We start from the raw sequence: 22,134 nt of genomic DNA, 5'->3' as shown, positions 1-22,134 counted from the left end.
AGAAATCAGGCAGTAATCAAATAACACTATAAGCAATTGCTAAAATTCATTTCACTCATATGAAATTTTTTTCAATATGCTAACAGTAGTCCTTCTACTCCTTCCCAACATTTTCATTTCTGGTTAGTTTTTCATGCATAAAACAAGTTCCACTCAATGATACAGGTGGGATTCTTGGTCACCCCATTCCTTCTAGTGAACCTGATCAATCTTGAGGTATAATTATAAATTTCATCTTTACACAAAGTATTTCTTAATTTTCCAAGCTTATATCAAAATCTATCTTTTCACAATCTGCCATACTAACATTTAAATATCTTCCCTTAACATCAATTTTATGCCAGTGTTACATATAAATACATAATATTTCACAACTCAGTTTGACCTCAAAGACAAATATTCTGAGATTTCAGTAGCCTTCACATTTGCCAGCACAATGTTACAAGATCCCTCTTTGACCAGAAACAACATTACTACTGTAGTAACTTAGACGATATTTTCAGTATCAGTTGTTGCAAGTATTATTCATTTTATTAAGAGAGAATTTGTATTCTTGTTCCTTCTGGATTCTGAAAAAATACAGAAAAATTGTATCCCTCTTTTACATAGCAATCCTTCTAATCTATAAAGATTAGAAGCCCAGTCATTTCTAGGCTTCCTATTTTCTAGGAGAAACATGTCTTAGATTCTGTTTCTTTTGGCTTTTAGACTATCACGCTACTCCAGATATATTTTACCCTTTTCAATTCTCCCATTAAATACATCTGAGAGAATGGAACAGATATTCTAAACATGATTACCAAGAACTGTGAAGGGGAAGGGCAAGGTTTCATCCTAAATACACACTAACAAGTTAGACCTGCCATAGTTTCATGGACTCTTAACAGAATATGTGAGACCCCTATGTCAGAGACAATTGACTTGATTACTCAGAGTAGCAGACAGAATATAATTTATGTTTTCTTCAGTACCCCTTGCTCTCAAAATCAAACAAGGTTGACAGGGAATAGCCCAGTTGGATGCTAAACAGTGAGTTTGTGTTATAGTTGAGTAACACCAAATTAAGATCATGGCATCTGGTCCTATCACTTCATGGCAAATAGATGGGGAAACAATGGAAATAGTGAGAGACTTTATTTTCCTGGGCTCCAAAATCACTGCAGACAGTGACTGCAGCCATGAAATTAAAAGATCCTTGCTCCTTGGAAGAAAGGCTATGACAAACCTAGATAGCATATTAAAAAGCAGAGACATTAACCTTGCCAACAAAAGGTCAGTATAGTCAAAGCTATGGTTTTTCCAGTAGTCATGTATGGATGTGAGAGTTGGACCAAAGAAAGCCAAGCACCAAAGAACTGATGCTTTTGAACTGTGCTGTTGGAGAAGACTCTTGAGAGTCCTTGGAGACAGCAAGGAGATCAAATCAGTCAATCCTAAAGGAAATCAATTCTGAATATTCACTGGAGGGACTGATGCTGAGGCTGAAGCTTCAATACTTTGGCCAACTGATGCGAAGAACCAACTCGCTGAAAAAAGACCCTGATGCTGGGAAAGACTGAAGGCAAGAGGAAAAAGGGATGACAGAGAATGAGATGGTTGGATGGTATCACTGACTCAAGGGACATGAGTTTGAGCAAGCTCCAGGAGATGGTGATGGACAAGGAAGCCTAGAATGCTGCAGTCCATGGGGTGGCAAAGAGCCTGACATGACTGAACAACTGAACAACGAAAACAGCAAAAACTAGGAAACTCTAAACTTCTTATTGGGCTACAAGCAAACTTTACTCCAGGGGGAAACATTATCTTATGCTGAACAGAGAACATGCTCTATGCTCCTGAGAAAGACACTATTTCTATCCATCAAAGCTGTTTCCAATGTAAACATGCTTGAAAACATAGCTCAGAACAAATGCTGTTAGGTACTACACTCTCAAGCCATCAAGACATTTGATTTAAGGGTGTGACGAAATTGTTGATACCTTTTAAAACAGGAGTTAAGTGATAATTCTCAGACAAGATATAGTCCCCCACATGTTTGTATAATATAGTACTCAATTCTCATTCTTCATCTACCCCCCCTTGCTCTTTCATACATACAGCAGTGGCACTTGATATATGAATACAATATATCTTAGCATCTTGTCTAAGCTTTGGTTGCCATGATGGAAATTCAATAACACAATTCCATACAGATCCAAAGGATGATTTCCTATTCAATCTATATGATCACACAACCATGTTTCATAAGTTCAGTTGTCTAAGAACTTTTGTCTCAGCTAAAGGGGAATAGGGTTTGCATTCCAGCACATATCACATCAATGGAAATTTCATCAAAATTCTAAATTAACCCTGTAACACTGAGGAAAATGATCCTTTCTACCCGACAAGGAAGATTCCTTGGAACCACAATTGGACATTTGATTCATCAGATGAGAAGAATCTTATTTTTCAAGTTTTTGACAAATATTGTGCATCGTTTTAATTATTCATTTCACTTTGCATTATCTTGATGCCTTCAGAACCCTGGCGGCACAACAAATATTTTAACACTTGAAACTAATAAAAATGAATTATATGTATAACCATTTTCTGTTTAAGCTCTTAAATCAGCATAAGGTTAATAGAAGGCTCTAGAAATGGAAAACATATGCCTCTAGGGTGTTAATCAGACTGTTCCAAAGCAGCGATATTTCTAGTTTGAAAGATTTAAAGCAGTGTTTTTAGTCTCAAAAACTTTCACAGTATGCTTTGGACTTGATTGCTTTGTCAAATGTCTCCAATCTTGTGAAAATATTCCCTAATATTTAATTAACTGAAACCATCTTCTCTTCAGACGTAACCTCAATTGCAATTAGAAATGCATGTGTCAACATTTCTAATTAGTAGTGGTAATTAATATTTATTGAGGTGCACAGGGCAGGTGGTGATGTTCTAGACTCTTGAGTAGGATGAGTAGAATTTCAGAGAAAAAAACATCATGGCCAAGCACACTCACAGGGTTTGGAGATGAAAGGATGAGAAGTCAGTTTAGTGACTGTCATGTCATAATAGACAATGGAGAAGCAGGACAAAAATAACTTGCCCAGTGGCTTTTTTTTTTTTTCTCCTTTCAAGTGTGTACTTCATGTAATTTATCTAAAGACTGGAACCAATCAAGATTTAAACAAACTCATTGAGGTACCTGTTTGAAAAGGAAAAAGATGATTTTGAAAAAGCGACAGATATGAATAAGGTTGTTTATTTTTAAAAAATCAACAAGTAACACATAGAAAGGATCAAATTTAGTAAATTATAAAGGCAAAATATAGGTTCAATATGATGTGGTTAAACTGAATTTTAATTTCCTATGATTATTATCTGACATTTTATCCTGCAGATGTTTATAACATGAAGTATTTTGAGATTTCTTGCATGCAGAAATATTGTGATGCTGTATAATTTTATTAAAAATTTGAGTGGGAATTAGAACAAAAAGAGCCAAGAGCAATGATGTTAATATTCAAACAAAATTAGTTTATAATATAGCATCAAATTCAATAAGATTAGTCTAATGTCATAAGGTCAATATTATATTTAGATTCAAACACACAATGCTGTAAGTTTAATTAATCATGTGACTATATATATGAAAAGTATAAAGTACTGAAAGTATAAGGAATTGTTCTACATAATCTATATACAGAAGGAATAGAAAGATAATTTTTAAATAGCACTAAAATCAATAGCACTACAAATATGTCTTGATCACTTTAAAATAATACATACCATACATATATATATCATTAAAAATAATACATATCATACATATATATATATATATACAAAAATGATATTTAAAAAAAATAGATCAGATCAGATCAATCGCTCAGTCGTGTCCGACTCTTTGTGACCCCATGAATCGCAGCACGCCAGGCCTCCATGTCCATCACCAACTCCCGGAGTTCACTCAGACTCATTTCCATCGAGTCAGTGATGCCATCCAGCCATCTCATCCTCTGACATCCCCTTCTCCTCTTGCCCCCAATCCCTCCCAGCATCAGAGTCTTTTCCAATGGGTCAACTCTTCGCATGAGGTGGCCAAAGTACTGGAGTTTCAGCTTTAGCATCATTCCTTCCAAAGAACACACAGGGCTGATCTCCTTCAGAATAGACTGGTTGGATCTCCTTGCAGTCCAAGGGACTCTCGAGAGTCTTCTCCAACACCACAGTTCAAAAGCATCAATTCTTCGGCGCTCAGCCTTCTTCACAGTCCAACTCTCACATCCATACATAACCACAGGAAAAACCATAGCCTTGACTAGACGAAACTTTATTGGCAAAGTAATGTCTCTGCTTTTGAATATGATATCTAGGTTGGTCATAACTTTCCTTCCAAGGAGTAAGCGTCTTTTAATTTCATGGCTGCAGTCACCATCTGCAGTGATTTTGGAGCCCAGAAAAATAAAGTCTGACACTGTTTCCACTGTTTCCCCATCTATTTCCCATGAAGTGATGGGACTGGATGCCATGATCTTCGTTTTCTGAATGTTGAGCTTTAAGCCAACTTTTTCACTTTCCACTTTCACCTTCATCAAGAGGCTTTTTAGTTCCTCTTCACTTTCTGCCATAAGGGTGGTGTCATCTGCATATCTGAGGTTATTGATATTTCTCCCGGCAATCTTGATTCCAGCTTGTGTTTCTTCCAGTCCAGCGTTTCTCATGATGTACTCTGCATAGAAGTTAAATAAACAGGGTGACGATATACAGCCTTGACGTACTCCCTTTCCTATTTGGAACCAGTCTGTTGTTCCATGTCCAGTTCTAACTGTTGCTTCCTCACCTGCATACAGATTTCTCAAGAGGCAGATCAGGTGGTCTGGTATTCCCATCTCTTTCAGAATTTTCCACAGTTTACTGTGATCCACACAGTCAAAGGCTTTGGCATAGTCAATAAAGCAGAAATAGATGTTTTTCTGGAACTCTCTTGCTTTTCCATGATCCAGCGGATGTTGGCAATTTGATCTCTGGTTCCTCTGCCTTTTCTAAAACCAGCTTGAACATCAGGAAGTTATATATCACTTAAAATAATACATATTATTATAACACATATTATACATATATATATACATATATATTTATACACAAATTATATATATATACACAAATGATATTTTTAAAATATATAAATATATATATATGTCATTTAAAATAATACATATTATTATAACACATATTATACATGTATATATACATTTGTGTATATACATGTATATACACAAATGATATTTTAAAAATATCGTATAAGTGACAAGCAAAAAAATCTTCAAAGTATATGAAAGATACAGGGTTATCCTTAAAATATAAAATACTATTAATTTAAAGAAAAACAGTAACACTAAACTAGGAAAAAAATAAAATAAATGGAACATATGGGTAATTCAAAAAGGGAAAACACAAGTGTATAGTAATTAAAAAAACACAAAACCCAAGTTAAAATAACCATAAGAGTTTTTTTGTTTGTTTGTTTGTTTTCTAGCCTTTTCGACTAGTACAGGTTAAAAATGCTTGAAATACCATTGACAAATGTTGAGAACCTGACACGGTTGCATGCTTTGGTGGGTGGGTGAAAACCGGTACCATCTTTCTGGATGCACATTTGATTCAACGTATCAATTCCATTCCTTGGGTTTATCTGAGGAGATAATAAACAACTGGCCAAAGAGGAATTGGCAAAGACTAGAGTAGTGCTTCTAGTAGCAAAAACTAAAAACAACCAAAATGGTATCACTAGCAAATTTAATAAATAAATTATGAAGTGTCCATTGATTGAATAATATGCAACCATACTGTTGAGAAAAAATAATCAAAAGAGTATCAGGGTTTAAAACCAAACTTTGGAACTATTAAATTAGAAAGACAGAGATATCAAAAACTTAAATTTTATTTTATTTTTTTAAAAATTTTATTTTATTTTTAAACTTTACAATATTGTATTAGTTTTGCCAAATATCGAAATGAATCCACCAAGGTATACCCGCGTTCCCCATCCTGAACCCTCCTCCCTCCTCCCTCCCCTACCCTCCCTCTGGGTCGTCCCAGTGCACCAGCCCCAAGCATCCAGTACCGTGCATCGAACCTGGACTGGAGACTCGTTTCATACATGATATTATACATGTTTCAATGTTATTCTCCCAAATCTCCCCCCGCCTCCCTCTCCCACAGAATCCATAAGACTATTCTATACATTGGTGTCTCTTTTGCTGTCTTGTACACAGGGTTATTGTTACCATCTTTCTAAATTCCATATATATGCGTTAGTATACTGTATTGGTGTTTTTCTTTCTGGCTTACTTCACTCTGTATAATAGGTTCCAGTTTCATCCACCTCATTAGAACTGATTCAAATGTATTCTTTTTAATGGCTGAGTAATACTCCATTGTGTATATGTACGACGGCTTTCTTATCCATTCATCTGCTGATGGGCATCTAGGTTGCTTCCATGTCCTGGCTATTATAGACATTGCTGCGATGAACATTGGGGTACACGTGTCTCTTTCCCTTCTGGTTTCCTCAGTGTGTATGCCCAGCAGTGGGATTGCTGGATCATAAGGCAGTTCTATTTCCAGTTTTTTAAGGAATCTCCACACTGTTCTCCATAGTGGCTGTACTAGTTTGCATTCCCACCAACAGTGTAAGAGAGTTCCCTTTTCTCCACACCCTCTCCAGCATTTATTGCTTGTAGACTTTTGGATCGCAGCCATTCTGACTGGTGTGAAATGGTACCTCATAGTGGTTTTGATTTGCATTTCTCTGATAATGAGTGATGTTGAGCATCTTTTCATGTGTTTGTTAGCCATCTGTATGTCTTCTTTGGAGAAATGTCTATTTAGTTCTTTGGCCCATTTTTTGATTGGGTCATTTATTTTTCTGGAGTTGAGCTGTAGGAGTTGCTTGTATATTTTTGAGATTAGTTGTTTGTCCATTGCTTCATTTGCTATTATTTTCTCCCATTCTGAAGACTGCCTTTTCACCTTGCTAATAGTTTCCTTTGTTGTGCATAAGCTTTTAAGTTTAATTAGGTCCCATTTGTTTATTTTTGCTTTTATTTCCAATATTCTGGGAGGTAGGTCATAGAGGATCCTGCTGTGATGTATGTCGGAGAGTGTTTTGCCTATGTTCTCCTTCTAAAACTTATATTTTAGAACAGTTCTCCTCAAGACATAGGAGAAAAATGAAGTACAAAGAGTGACTTCCCCTGATGTACAAAATGATGATGTGTTTGTATATAATTATTTACTATATTATATGCTAAATAATTCCACATTTAGACATAAATAATTCTAAGTTTAATTCAGCTATTTGAGTATCTTCCAATACTTTGAAATGTCCTGTTTAAAGTAACAATATAACTTTTGGGTAATTTGTGTAGGATAGAGTGGTTTTTATGCTGTTTCACTTAACTGCACATATACCCTATTAATATACTCAACTCTTTACCCCTCTTTTCACATCTTTCTTATATATCTTAATATCTGTTCTTCTTCCTGTATGGCTTCAGAGGTAGACCGAAATCTTTTAAGAACTGTATAATAGAAGCTAAACTACCTAAATCCATGAAAGGATTCTTTTTTTTTTTTTGTAATTTTATAAGGCTTTAAGTCTTTAAATATATACTTTGCTCAGATATCAGTGACTATATATAAAATTACCTTATAAACATATAAAGAATATATAAAATGAGATCACACAAATTTCATACCAATAAAAATATAATTTGTGACAAAAAACAATAAATATATCATCTACTTAAAAAATATATATGCAAATTGAGTTAATCATGAAATGTAATAGCATGCTTGATCCCACTTTATTAATGCTACATTTCAGAAATATTTTTATAAAGTCTATAATTACTAGTAATTTTCCAAAGTCAAACTTATCTGTATTTTGAATTAATATAAAAAAGAAATATTCCATCTTAAAAAAACAAACAACAATCCATTTAGCTATATTCTTCCTTGAGGATTTAAGGAAATCGTCTTAGATAATGCACACCATGGTGTCTGTGATAAGAATGTGATCAGATCAGATCAGTCGCTCAGTCATGTCTGACTCTTTGCGGCCCCATGAATCGCACCACGCCAGGCCTCTGTGTCCATCACCAACTCCTGGAGTTCACCGAGACTCACGTCCATCGAGTCAGTGATGCCATCCAGCCATCTCATCCTCTGTCGTCCCCTTCTCCTCCTGCCCCCAGTCCCTCCCAGCATCAGAGTCTTTTCCAATGAGTCAACTCTTCACATGAGGTGGCCAAAGTCCTGGAGTTTCAGCTTTAGCATCATTCCTTCCAAAGAACACACAGGGCTGATCTCCTTCAGAATGGACTGGTTGGATCTCCTTGCAGTCCAAGGGACTCTCGAGAGTCTTCTCCAACACCACAGTTCAAAAGCATCAATTCTTCGGCGCTCAGCCTTCTTCACAGTCCAACTCTCACATCCATACATAACCACAGGAAAAACCATAGCTTTGACTAGACGAACCTTTATTGGCAAAGTAATGTCTCTGCTTTTGAACATGCTATCTAGGTTGGTCATAACTTTCCTTCCAAGGAGTAAGCGTCTTTTAATTTCATGGCTGCAGTCACCATCTGCAGTGATTTTGGAGCCCAGAAAAATAAAGTCTGACACTGTTTCCACTGTTTCCCCATCTATTTCCCATGAAGTGATGGGACCGGATGCCATGACCTTCGTTTTCTGAATGTTGATCTTTAAGCCAACTTTTTCACTCTCCACTTCCACTTTCATCAAGAAGCTTTTGAGTTCCTCTTCACTTTCTGCCATAAGGGTGGTGTCATCTGCATATCTGAGGTTATTGATATTTCTCCTGGCAATCTTGATTCCTGCTTGTGTTTCTTCCAGTCCAGCGTTTCTCATGATGTACTCTGCATAGAAGTTAAATAAACAGGGTGACAGTATACAGCCTTGACGAACTCCTTTTCCTATTTGGAACCAGTCTGTTGTTCCATGTTGCTTCCTGACCTGCATACAAATTTCTCAAGAGGCAGATCAGGTGGTCTGGTATTTCTATCTCTTTCAGAATTTTCCACAGTTTATTGTGATCCACACAGTCAAAGGCTTTGGCATAGTCAATAAAGCAGAAATAGATGCTTTTCTGGAACTCTCTTGCTTTTTCCATGATCCAGCGGATGTTGGCAATTTGATCTCTGGTTCCTCTGCCTTTTCTAAAACCAGCTTGAACATCTGGAAGTTCATGATTCACATATTGCTGAAGCCTGTCTTGGAGAATTTTGAGCATTACTTTACTAGCGTGTGAGAAGAGTGCAATTGTGCAGTAGTTTGAGCATTCTTTGGCATTGCCTTTCTTTGGGATTGGAATGAAAACTGACCTTTTCCAGTCCTGTGGCCACTGCTGAGTTTTCCAAATTTGCTGGCATATTGAGGGTAGCACTTTCACAGCATCATCTTTCAGAATTTGAAATAGCTCAGCTGGAATGCCATCACCTCCACTAGCTTTGTTCGTAGTGATGCTTTCTAAGGCCAGCTTGACTTCACATTCCAGGATGTCTGGCTCTAGGTCAATGATCACATGTGTCATCGTGATTATCTGGGTCATGAAGATCTTTTTTGTACAGTTCTTCTGTGTATTCTTGCCATCTCTTCTTAATATCTTCAGTTTCTGTTAGGTCCATACCATTTCTGTCCTTTATCAAGCTCATCTTTGCATGAAATATTCCTTTGGGATCTCTGATTTTCTTGAAGAGATCCCTAGTCTTTCCCATTCTGTTGTTTTCCTCTATTTCTTTGCATTGATTGCTGAAGAAGGCTTTCTTATCTCTTCTTGCTATTCTTTGGAACTCTGCTTTCAGATGTTTATATCTTTCCTTTTCTCCTTTGCTTTTCACTTCTCTTCTTTTCACAGCTATTTGTAAGGCCTCCCCAGACAGCCATTTTGCATTTTTTTTCCATGGGGATGGTCTTGATCCCTGTCTCCTGTACAGTGTCACTAACCTCATTCCATAGTTCAACAGGCACTCTATTTATCAGATCTAGGCCCTTAAATCTATATCACAATTCCACTGTATAATCATAAGGGATTTGATTTAGGTCATACCTGAATGGTCTAGTGGTTTTCCCTACTTTCTTCAATTTAAGTCTGAATTTGGCAATAAGGAGTTCATGGTCTGAGCCACAGTCAGCTCCTGGTCTTGTTTTTGCTGACTGTATAGAGCTTCTCCATCTTTGGCTACAAAGAATATAATCAATCTGATTTTGGTGTTGACCATCTGGTGATGTCCATGTGTAGATCTTCTCTTGTGTTGTTGGAAGAGGGTGTTTGTTATGACCAGTGCATTTTCTTGGCAAAACTCTATTAGTCTTTGCCCTGCTTCATTGCGTATTCCAAGGCCAAATTTGCCTGTTACTCCAGGTGTTTCTTGACTTCCTACTTTTGCATTCCAGTCCCCTATAGTGAAAAGGACATCTTTTAGGGGTGTTAGTTCTAAAAGGCCTTGTAGGTCTTCATAGAACCATTCAACTTCAGCTTCTTCAGCATTACTGGTTGCGGCATAGACTTGGATTACTGTGATATTGAATGGTTTGCCTTGGAAACGAACAGAGATCATTCTCTTGTTTTTGAGATTGCATCCAAGTATTGCATTTAGGACTCTTTTGTTGACCATGATGGCCACTCCATTTCTTCTGAGGGATTCCTGCCCGCGGTAGTAGATATAATGGTCATCTGAGTTAAATTCACCCATTCCAGTCCATTTCAGTTCGCTGATTCCTAGAATGTCGACATTCACTCTTGCCATCTCTTGTTTGACTACTTCCGTTTTGCCTTGATTCATGGACCTGACATTCCAGATTCCTATGCAATATTGCTCTTTACAGCATCGGACCTTGCTTCTATCACCAGTCACATCCACAGCTAGGTATTGTTTTTGCTTTGGCTCCATCCCTTCATTCTTTCTGGAGTTATTTCTCCACTGATCTCTAGTCTTGGGTTGCCCCACAGGCATGGCTTAGTTTCATTGAATTAGACAAGGCTGTGGTCCTAGTGTGATTAGATTGACTAGTTTTCTGTGAGTATGGTTTCAGTTTGTTTGCCCTCTGATGCCCTCTTGCAACACCTACCATCTTACTTGGGTTTCTCTTACCTTGGATGTGGGGTATCTCTTCATGGCTGCTCCAGCAAAGTGTAGCCATTGCTCCTTACCTTGGATGAGGGATATGTTCTCACTGCCACCCTTCCTAACCTTCAACATGGGATAGCTCCTCTAGGCCCTCCTGTGCCTGCCTCAGGCCTAGGTGCCTGGGGTAGCTCTTCCCGCCTGTCGCCCTTGGCCTCGGGCTTAGGGGCGTGGTTTTCTCCTCCCAGCCCCGCCCCTGGCCTCGGGCGTGGGGGCGTGGGGTAGCTGTTCCTAACCTAGGACACTGGGTATCTCCTCTCTGCCTCCTGCGCCATCGCAGTCTGGTACTCTCAGCCACTGCCCCTGACCTCGGACGTGGGGTGGCTCCTCTCGGCCGCGCTATGGCATGCCATGTCGCAGCCGCCTGCGCTATGGTGTGCCCAAAGAATGTGATAGAACATGTTTATTAAATTCTAGTTTACCTTTTATATTTCAAATGCCTTGCCTTTCAGTTTTTTTTTCATAAAATATTCTACAGTAGATTAAAGTCAAGTAATCCTTTAACACATATTTCAATAATCTCTTTTAGGGCAATAGGAGACAGGAGTGGAATAAGCCATTCAAATTTAGAGGATTCTAATTTGGGAGGTGCAGGGACAGGATATTATATAAAATGTTTAGCATGCACCAAACTACTGATGATGGCAGAATCAGAATGGACACAAAATCTAGACTACCTGTACATCTAAACTGCAGAATTGGTAGAATATGTTTCTACCAATCAGACTTTCTTTAGGTAATATTTTTATGTCTTTAGTCACCAAATTCTCTTCACAGCAACAGATGATACAGCAAAATGAGTTAATTTGAAGTTCATAAAGTATTACATGAGACTATTATATGGAAGGTAGGATCAGAAACAGAAATTAAGAGGTTACCATATGAATGCCCAAAGGGCACAGCTCTGTCCAGAGTTCAACATCAAAATGTCTTGTAATTTTGACATTGTTTAATTTCTTCCATTCTCCTTTCATTTTTTTTTCCTGCCTTCTACTTGTTTGATCTGTATTTTCAACAATACTTTCTTATAGAATAATATTTCCTTTGTTTTGCTCACCATTGTTTACACAAAGCTATAATAAATCCTTTTTACTCTGAAGAAAAAAAGCAACACAGCTATTGTTAAATTTGAAATAAATAGTTCCATAAACCTCATACGTGACTGAATTGCTTAGGTGGTATTATATTGTTAATAAAATCTGTGGAGAGAAATAAGAACCTCAATGAAAATTAACATGTGACTTTTTAGAATTTAGGTTTATATTGTTAATGAATGACAGCAATGTGTGAAATCTCTTATCCAACTATAAACAAGTTTCAATGATTGGTTGTCTTAGGAGCAAAAGGGTAAAATAAATGCACATTTTTTGGAATAGTCATATTTTCACTAATTAAAGAAGAATATAAATTAAATGTGAATTGCTATTCTCCCACCATCACCGTTCCTATAATGGCTTCAGATCATATCACTTGTACCAAACGTTAGAAGTAACAACACCCAGACAAAACCAGCTTTGTACTGGTGCATCTTCTATAACTTTGCTACTCAAAGTTGGCTCTAGATGAACTAATTAGAAATGCAGAATCCCAGGTCCCAGATATCTGTTTAACAGAATCTGAATTTAACAGGATCTACAAGAAATTCATGTGCACATTAAATTGAGGAGACATAAATTTAGAAAAAGTATTCAACAACAACACCAAATTTTCATAGGCAAGTCAAAAATGCCTAAATACTGTCACATTGGGGTTACATTCAAAATGTATTTCTGCAGAATAAAATATTCCTCAAATAGAAGGGAGAAATTTAACTGTAAAAAAATCCACCCTTAACATTTCAGTGCCTACAAATGGAGGTGCTCATGACCTTTTCTTTTCCTATTCCTGACTCTATTATGTAACAGGTGGGCTCTTTACACATTTAAGGTCTCATCTTCTGAGTGTCCAAGCTCCTTGTACTCACTTCTGTAAATAAGCATGCAATGCCACTGTCACACTTTAAGGGCAGTGATGAGATGCAGACCTGGAGGATGGCTCTGGTTGCTCTTTCTAGAATTGGAGCAAGGTTCCATACAGGTGTGAGATTTCGAGAATGTACCCCAGGCTTCAAAGACTGGAGCAAAGCACAATTAAAGGAGGACCAGAACCAAGACTTGGAAAATATGGGACTTGGATCTAGGGTTCTTGTTTTCTGGGTCTGTGGGCAGCACTTTATGTGTGAAGATCATTGGTCATTGGACATAAGATTGTGGACCAATATCTTAAGATTTATGTAAATATTTTTTCTCTACTGTGTCCACAAGTCTGTTCTCTATATCTGCATCTCCATTTCTTCTACAAATAGGGATTGGGGGGAGAGGAAGAGAGGTCAAGAAGGAGGTGATATACGTATAATTATGGCTGATCTTCATTGTTGTATGGCAGAAACCAAGACGATGTTGAAAGCAATTTTACTCCAACTAAAAATAAATTTTAAAAATATTCTTCTCTTTGAAAGGTGATTTGGGGGGGAAAAACACTTTTCCAAATATATGCAAATTAATATTGTAATTAATTTTATGAAGTCCTGCACATATAATTATTCTAAGAGAACAAAAGAAAATTCACTTTAATGTGGAGCAAGAAACATCTGTGAACTACACCTTTTAACTTGGATGGAAGTCAGAAATCTTCCCCCCTTGTTAATTTAGATAACTTGAAAGAAATCTTAAATTCAATTTTCTTTCATTCCAAGTTTCTTTTTCCAGAAACACTCTGGCCTATTATGTATTTCACATTTATATTATCAGATACCACTACTCATACCTTACCATAGTACACATTAATACACTTTTAATCTAAAGTTTGTAGTTAAAACACTGAAATAGAAGAACGGGGAAGAGATCGGTGGGGAAAATAAATCACGTTTCATAAAAGAACAATAACATGACAGCAAAACCCTCTTCTCCCTTAAATAGACTAGTTTAATTCTGAGCTCAACATTCATCATTTCTTTCCTAGACCTTCAGGAAAAATACAGGCACATCTAGATCTGAATATTAACATTCAGTAAATATTTAAATTAGTGTAGAAGAGAGGGTATTTTGCAAGCCCAATAGATTGTGCTCATTCATTCATAACTTCTTTCAGCTCTTTGCTTTGCATCTTATGTCTAAACACTGATTTCTATAACTCTTAATATATTTACAATAAGTGAAAAACCTGGTTAAATAATTTTATTTTTCTACAGAGCTGAAATTAATTTCAGTTTGCCATGAGGAATGCAAAAGTATTGTAGACTGTTTCGACAAAGCGTGTAAAGCATAATGCTAATCACAATTTTAACTGAATTGAAACACAGAATATCTCCTTTGATAATATATTCAATCTCTAATTGAAATTCAAAGTTATTAAAAAAATTAAAAGTTTCAGATGCTGTAATTTCTTAAATAACCTTTTGTTCATTACATGTTAAATATTTGACTACATTAAAAAATATTCAACTGCTTAGTGTTAAATCTCTTAGACACACTCTTAGCAAATAGTTTCATAAACCAAAGACGGTGTTGTAAATGATATGGCAGCCAGTAAAGACTATCAAAATTTAGCAGGTACCATCCTTTACCCACTTCAAGAAATCAGTAACTCAAATATTTTGTTGGATGTTTTAAATTCTCTTTACTCTTCCCCTTCAAGAATTGGGTTCTTGGTATAAGCCTCTCCCTATATTGGAAACATTTAAAGATTATTTGCCACTAAGTCAATCTGTGCCCTCTCTTCCTGTTCAATTTATGCTCTAATTGTTTAGACAACACTGTCTTTGGAACTAGGTTATTCCCTTGAGTTCTCAACGGTCACATTTATGGCTGACAACAGTTCCTTGCAAGTGTGTTAGCCATATTGGTATAGGATTGTTAAGAGGGTTTTTTTTGTTTTTTGCTTTTTTTCACAGCATTATATTACATATTCATTCAGAACATGTTACATTTTAATCAACTATTTCTTCTATTTCTTTAGAAGAGCTTCAGATTTACAAATAACAAAGCTATTACAGATTTTCCCTATATCCTAGACTTAATTTCTTCTATTTTTATCATTTTACATTAGCACAGTCCATTTATTTTATTTAATAAAATATGAGACATACTGCTAAAATATGATACAATACTGATACATCAGTAAATAAAATCAATTATTTTATTGATTCAGAATTCCTTAATTCTTACCTTTTTCTTGTTCTAGAATTTCATGCAGAATAGCACATTTTTTAGTCTAGTTATGTCTTCTTAAACTTCTCTTGGCTATGGCAACTTCTCAGATTTTGTTTTTGATGCTTTCACTATTTTGAGGAGCAATAGTCAAGTACTTCGTAGAATGTATCAGTTGGGATTTGTATTAGAGTTTTCTCATGATTCGGCTGGTATTATGTGTTTTGGAGGAAAACTACAGAGGTAAAGTGCTATTTTCATCACATTATATTAAGTGTACGCACTATTGACATGACCAGTCACTCTCCAGGTGGCTCTAGTGGTAAAGAATTCACCTGCCAATGCAGGAGACCAAAGAGATGCAAATTCCATCCCTGGGTTGGGAAAATCCCTTGGAGGAGGAAATGGCAACCGGCTTCAGTATTCTTATCTGGAAAATTCCATGGACAGAAGAGGCTGTCAGGCTACAGACCATAGGCTCACAAAGAACTGGACATGGCGGAACAACTACGCAGCAGCATCATGTTGCCTTGGTCAGCTGTTTGAGACAGTGTTTTTCAGGTTCTCCCACTGTAAACATACTCCCCCCTCCATTTTTTTGTAGAGTGCTCTTTGGTAGAAAGTTACTATGCACAGCCCATGCTTAAGAAATAGAGACATGCTTCACTCCCTTGAGGACAAAGTATATATATAATAATTTGGAACTCTGCCGCACAGATCTGTGCATTCTCTACCCATTACTCAGTCATTTCTTTTTATCACTATGGATTCATGGATATTTAATTTAAACTTTGGACTATAATTTGGTGCTGCTTTATTTTATTCTTCAAAATGTTCTAGCCATAGTCTTTGAGATTGGACCCTTTCTGCCGGATCCTATGTCATTATATCTACTACTGCGGGCAAGAATCCCTTAGAAGAAATGGAGTAACCATCACGGTCAGCAAAAGAGTCCAAATGCAGGACTTGGGTGCAGTCTCAAAAATGACAGAATGATCTCTGTTCCTTTCCAAGGCAAACCATTCAATATCACAGTAATCCAAGCCTAAGCCCCAACCAGTAATGCTGAAGAAGCTGAATGGTTCTATGAAGACTTACAAGACCTTCTAGAATTAATACCCCCAAAAGATGCACTTTTCATTATAAGGGACTGGAATGCAAAAGTATGAAGTCAAGAAACACCTGGAGTAACAGGCAAATTTGGCCTTGGAGTACAGAATGAGGCGGGGCAAAGGCTAATAGCATTCTGCCAAGAGAATGCACTGGTCAGAGCAAGCACCCTCATCCAACAACACAAGAGAAAACTCTACACATGGACATCACCAGATGGTCAACACCAAAATCAGATTGATTATATTCTTTGCAGCCAAAGGACAAAGTTCTATACAGTCAGCAAAAATAAGATTGGGAGCTGACTGTGGCTCAGATCATGAACTCCTTAGTGGCAATTTCAGACTGAAATTGAAGAAAGTAGGGGAAATCACTAGACCATTTAGGTGTGACCTAAATCAAATCCCTTACGATTATAGAGTGGAAGTGAGAAATAGATTTAAGGGACTAGATCTAATAGACAGAGTGCCTGATGAACTATGGATGGAGGTTCATGACATTATACAGGAGACAGAGAGCAAGACCATCCCCAAGAAAAAGAAATACAAAAGAGCAAAATGGCTGTCTGAGGAGGCCTTACAAATAGCTGTGAGAAGAAGAGAAGCAAAACGCAAAGGAGAAAAGGAAAGATATACCCATTTGAATGCAGAGTTCCAAAGAATAGCAAGGAGAGATAAGAAAGCATTCCTCAGTGATCAATGCAAAGAAATAGAGGAAAACAAGAGAATGGGAAAGACTAGAGATCTCTTCAAGAAAATTAGAGATACCAAGGGAACATTTCATGCAGAAATGGGCTCGATAAAGGACAGAGATGGTATGGACCTAACAGAAGCAGATGATATTAAGAAGATGTGGCAAGAATACACAGAAGAACTATACAAAAAAGATCTTCAAACCAGATAAGCATGATTGTGTGATCACTGACCTAGAGCCAGACATCCTGGAATGTGAAGTGCAGAGGGCCTGAGGAAGCATCACTACAAACAAAGCTAGTGGAGTGATGGAATTCCAGTTGAGCTATTTCAAATCTTGAAAGATGATGCTGAGAAAGTGCTGCACTCAATATGCCAGGAAATTTGGAAAACTCAGCACTGGCCAAGGACTGGAAAAAGTCAGTTTTTATTCCAATCCCTATGAAAGGCAATGGCAAAGAATGCTCAAACTACTGCACAATTGCACTCATCTCACACATTAGCAAAGTAATGCTCAAAATTCTCCAAGCCAGGCTCCAACAATACGTGAACCATGAATTTCCAGATGTTCAAGCTGGTTTTAGAGAAGGCAGAGGAACCAGTGATCAAATTGCCAACATCCACTGGATCATCGAAAAAGCAAGAGAGTTCCAGAAAAACATCTATTTCTGCTTTATTGACTATGCCAAAGCCTTTGACTGCATAGACCACAGTAAACTGGAAAATTCTGAAAGAGATGGGAATACCAGACCACCTGACCTCATGGAACAGCACACTGGTTCCAAATAGGAAAAGTAATATGTCAAGGCTGTATATTGTCACCCTGCTTATTTAACTTATATGCAGAGTATAGCATGAGAAATGCTGGGCTGGAAGAAGCACAAGCTGGAATCAAGATTGCCGGGAGAAATGTCAATAACCTCAAATATGCAGATGACACCACCCTTATGGCAGAAAGTGAAGAAGAACTAAAGAGCCTCTTGATGAAAGTGAAAGAAGAGAGTGAAAAAGTTGGCTTAAGGCTAAACATTCAGAGAACCAAGATCATGGCATCTGGTGACGTTACTTCATGGCAAATAGATGGATAAACAGTGGAAACAGTGGCATACTTTATTTTGGGGGGCTCTAAAATCACTGCAGATGGTGACTGCAGCCATGAAATAAAATGACTCCTAGTCGTTAAAAGGAAAGTTATGACCAACTTAGAGAGCATATTAAAAAGCATAGACATTACTTTGCCAACAAAAGTCCATCTAGTCAAGGCTATGGTTTTAAAAGTAGTCATGTATGGATGTGAGAGTTGGCCTATAAAGAAAGCTGAGCACTGAAGAATTGATGCTTTTGAACTGCGGTGTTGGAGAAGACTCTTGAGAATCCCTTGGACCACAAGGAGATCCAACCAGTCCATCCTAAAGGAAATCTGTCCTGAGTGTTCATTTGAAGGACTGATGTTGAAGCTGAAACTCCAATACTCTGGCCACCTGATGTGAAGAGCTGACTCATTTGAGAAGACCCTGATGCTGGGAAAGATTGAAGGCAGGAGGAGAAGGGGATGACAGAGGATGAGATAATTGAATGGCATCACTGACTCAATGGACATGAGTTTGAATACACTCCCGGAGTTGGTGATGGACAGGGAGGCCTGGTGTGCTGCAGTCCATGGGGTCGCAAAGAGTGGGACACAACTGAGCAATTGAACTGAACTGAACTGATCAATGCCTTCAATCTTTCCCAACATCCTTCAACATGTCCTTACTTTTTTGCACTCCAATATGCTCTAGGCCTATTTTGTATAATTTCTGCCTCATTTTAGTATCATCCATTTCTCCAAAGAGCTTTGGTTCTTTTTCTGGGGAATGGTATTATAAACCAAAAATCTAGCATCTATGTGTGCTCATTGCCACTAATGTGTGAATCATTGCCTCTAGGCTTGCTCAACTGACAGAGCAAGGAAATGTATGTATGTATACTGACCACTGCTCAGTTGGGTCTGACTCTTCGCAACCCCATGGACTTTGGCCCACCAGATTCCTCTGTCCATGGGATTTCCCAGGCAAGAATACTGGAGTGGTTTGCTGTTTCCTCTTCCAGGGGCTCCTCCTGACCCAGGGATTGAACCTGAGTCTCCTTGCACTGCAGGCAGATTCTCTAGTGTCTGAGCCAGCAGGGAAGCCCCTTCATACCAACCCATGTACACATCTATCTATAAATATTTTTTATGCAACCATACCCAATTATATTAGAGTTCATAATGATATTTCTGACTTTAATCCATTTACACATGTATCATTTTAGACTCATTCTTTTGCTTATCTCTAAATTTTCCAACAGTGGAAGAACCTGGTTCCCACCATCTGCCATGCATTTACTTAACTGCTCAATTCTAGTATATGTGATTAGCAGGACAGGAATTTTAACCTCTACCCCTGTGGGAAACAACCTTACTGTTTCTCAAAACTTGAGAACAGTGCTTATACTCAGTTCATTTTGCCTTTGCTCTGCATCCTCACATTCCGATCAGTCCAAGAAAAGTCACTGATTTTCAGTTTCTTCAGTTTGTTCTTGTTTTAAAGAAGAGAATGACAACTTGAGAGAGCTTCAAATATTGGAGCTGAAAAGAAAGACCATGTTATATTTTATACTTTTATTTAATGAACTTTATAGCAGACCAAATGTTACAACAAACAAAAGATTTAAATGAATTTCTCACTCTTGGACTATGTGTATTTAACTAGTATTTGTTCCCAGGTATAGAGAATGAAAGTGATTTTAGGTACACACAAGTTGCTAACAGAATTCCTGAGTAGCCTACTTCAAGCTCAGAAATCATCATTATTAACTTGTTCCAAGTATAGCAGAACAAAATTTTTGTAACATATTGCTTCAATTATTCATCAATCAATTATTCATTATGTATCAAATGCTTACTAATTGCCACTAACTATTGAACTGCAATAGAATTTTCCTATGAACCTGTTCCTTCTTTAGTTTTTCTATTTTGAAACAGGTTACTTTTAAAAGATGCTCCTGTTTGCTAATCAGTAACATCATTTTCATGGAAGCATCCCTCTTTAGAAAAAACGAATAATTTTTATGACATGAGCATCCAGGGCTTAAGGCAGAAAAGCTAAGGCTTGTAGATCTTCAAAGGACTAACTTTATTTTAGGCAATTCATGTTTAAATCATTCAAAGTATTAATAATTAGCTATAGAAAATATGAAGAGTAAAATATGATTTGGGTAAAACCATACTGTAAAATATGGAAATTATCTATAAAAATAGCACTTTTAGAATATTTCTTATTACATAACAGGTGCTCCCTATGTGCATGCAGATGTGGGTGCATGTGTGTGTGTGTTTAATGCATCAAATCCTGTGCCTCAAACTTAAAAACAATACAGAATTTTAAATAAGGAGCGTGTTCATGATATGCCAGTATTTCTGGCTTCATAGGAAGAAGAGACATTGTCCAGAACCATCATTTGACAATGAGGTAGTCACTGAGTTCTGACTAGTAAAACCAAGTACCTAAGATCTTAAATAGTATAGCACACTCAACCTTGGTCAGTTTTAAATGTTCTCAAATATTACTAAAACTTCACTCCATGCTCCATGGCTTGTCTTGCAAGAGTCTTTAAGAATGTAAACAGTTTGAACATGATGAATATTTTAGTCAAATCGATTCTACGGTGGTTAAGTACACAAACCAGTGAATGTGGAGCTCTCCAAACAGGCTTGGAGAAAAGGTGATGACTGATTTTCTCATGCTATTGGGGTTTTAGTTTTTATTTTCCTTCACTTTTCCTCAGTCTACAAACACTAGCCTTTCAAGTTACTGTGATGAGAACACCAGTCATTTTTTTACTCCTATTATTCCAAGAGAATTTGAGGTAATGTGTCATTGAATTGAATATCTTACACTGTTTAAGATATTCAACGCATTTTTAAAGATTAGGAAAGGTCCAGCTAAGTTGAAAGGTTACACTTTGGTGACAGAATATACAGCTTCAAGGTGAAAGTAATAGGCTTTTCATTTATGGAGGTATTAGAGGTTTCATTCTTTTCAAACCTAGTTCTGTTTAATTTAAAAACGTAGGAAACAGAGAATCAGAGATAGAGGTGAAAGTTTCTTCATAATGTTACAAGAATTTGGTCTTTAGTACAGTTTATGACAAAGTTGAGAGATTTCGTCCTTTTTTTTTAACTTCAGGGAATTTAGCTTTAAGTTAAAAGCCTTTTTCACTGGTGAAATTGATTTTTTTTCTTAATCTAGAGGAAGCGGACTCTGTAGCCCAGCAGAGGAGGCAGAGGAGGTCAAAGGGTAAACAGTTTGATGCCGCACATCTTGGGTTCAATCCTGGGCATGTGATCTCCAACCCTCCTATCCTCCCAACGGGGAGAATCCAGCAGTGGCTAAAGCTTAAAATACTTGAGAAATACTTCAAACAAATGTCTGAGAGAGTCCCTAGAACATTTAGACTTTTCTGTTGCAGTCTTTGCTGTTCAATTATTTTTCTTTATAACAGGACAGGGGATGCTGGCACCACAGCTGCAAATTCCTTGAAGGGAGTTCTTTCTTTCCTGAGTGAGTAGTCTTTAATTAAGCTCTGAACGTGATCAAGTCACAGTTTTGCATTTAAGAAGACACCAAATGCCAAGTGGAGAAAGCTTCCTTTCTAGTTTATTTTATTCTTGTTCAAAGAGTGAAATGAGAACCATGTTCTATAAGCTCTAACAGCCCTTCAGAGGCAAAAGTTCATTTTTGAAACTGGCTGCTTTGAGATTCCATACACATGATCTAGGAGTGGAGTACTTCTCCACAATCTCAGTATTGAGAAATGAACTATGGACACCATCCTTAAGATTTAGGATTTTTAAATAAGCTGAAAACTGTTTCTCTCTAATACATTACTATTCTAGCACTATGTTATACTTCTGGAGGTACCTCAAATTAG

The sequence above is a fragment of the Bos indicus x Bos taurus genome, chromosome 9, assembly GCF_003369695.1.
Source record: "Bos indicus x Bos taurus breed Angus x Brahman F1 hybrid chromosome 9, Bos_hybrid_MaternalHap_v2.0, whole genome shotgun sequence".
Taxonomy (NCBI): domain Eukaryota; kingdom Metazoa; phylum Chordata; class Mammalia; order Artiodactyla; family Bovidae; genus Bos; species Bos indicus x Bos taurus.
Note: the sequence above shows the minus strand (reverse complement) of the source record.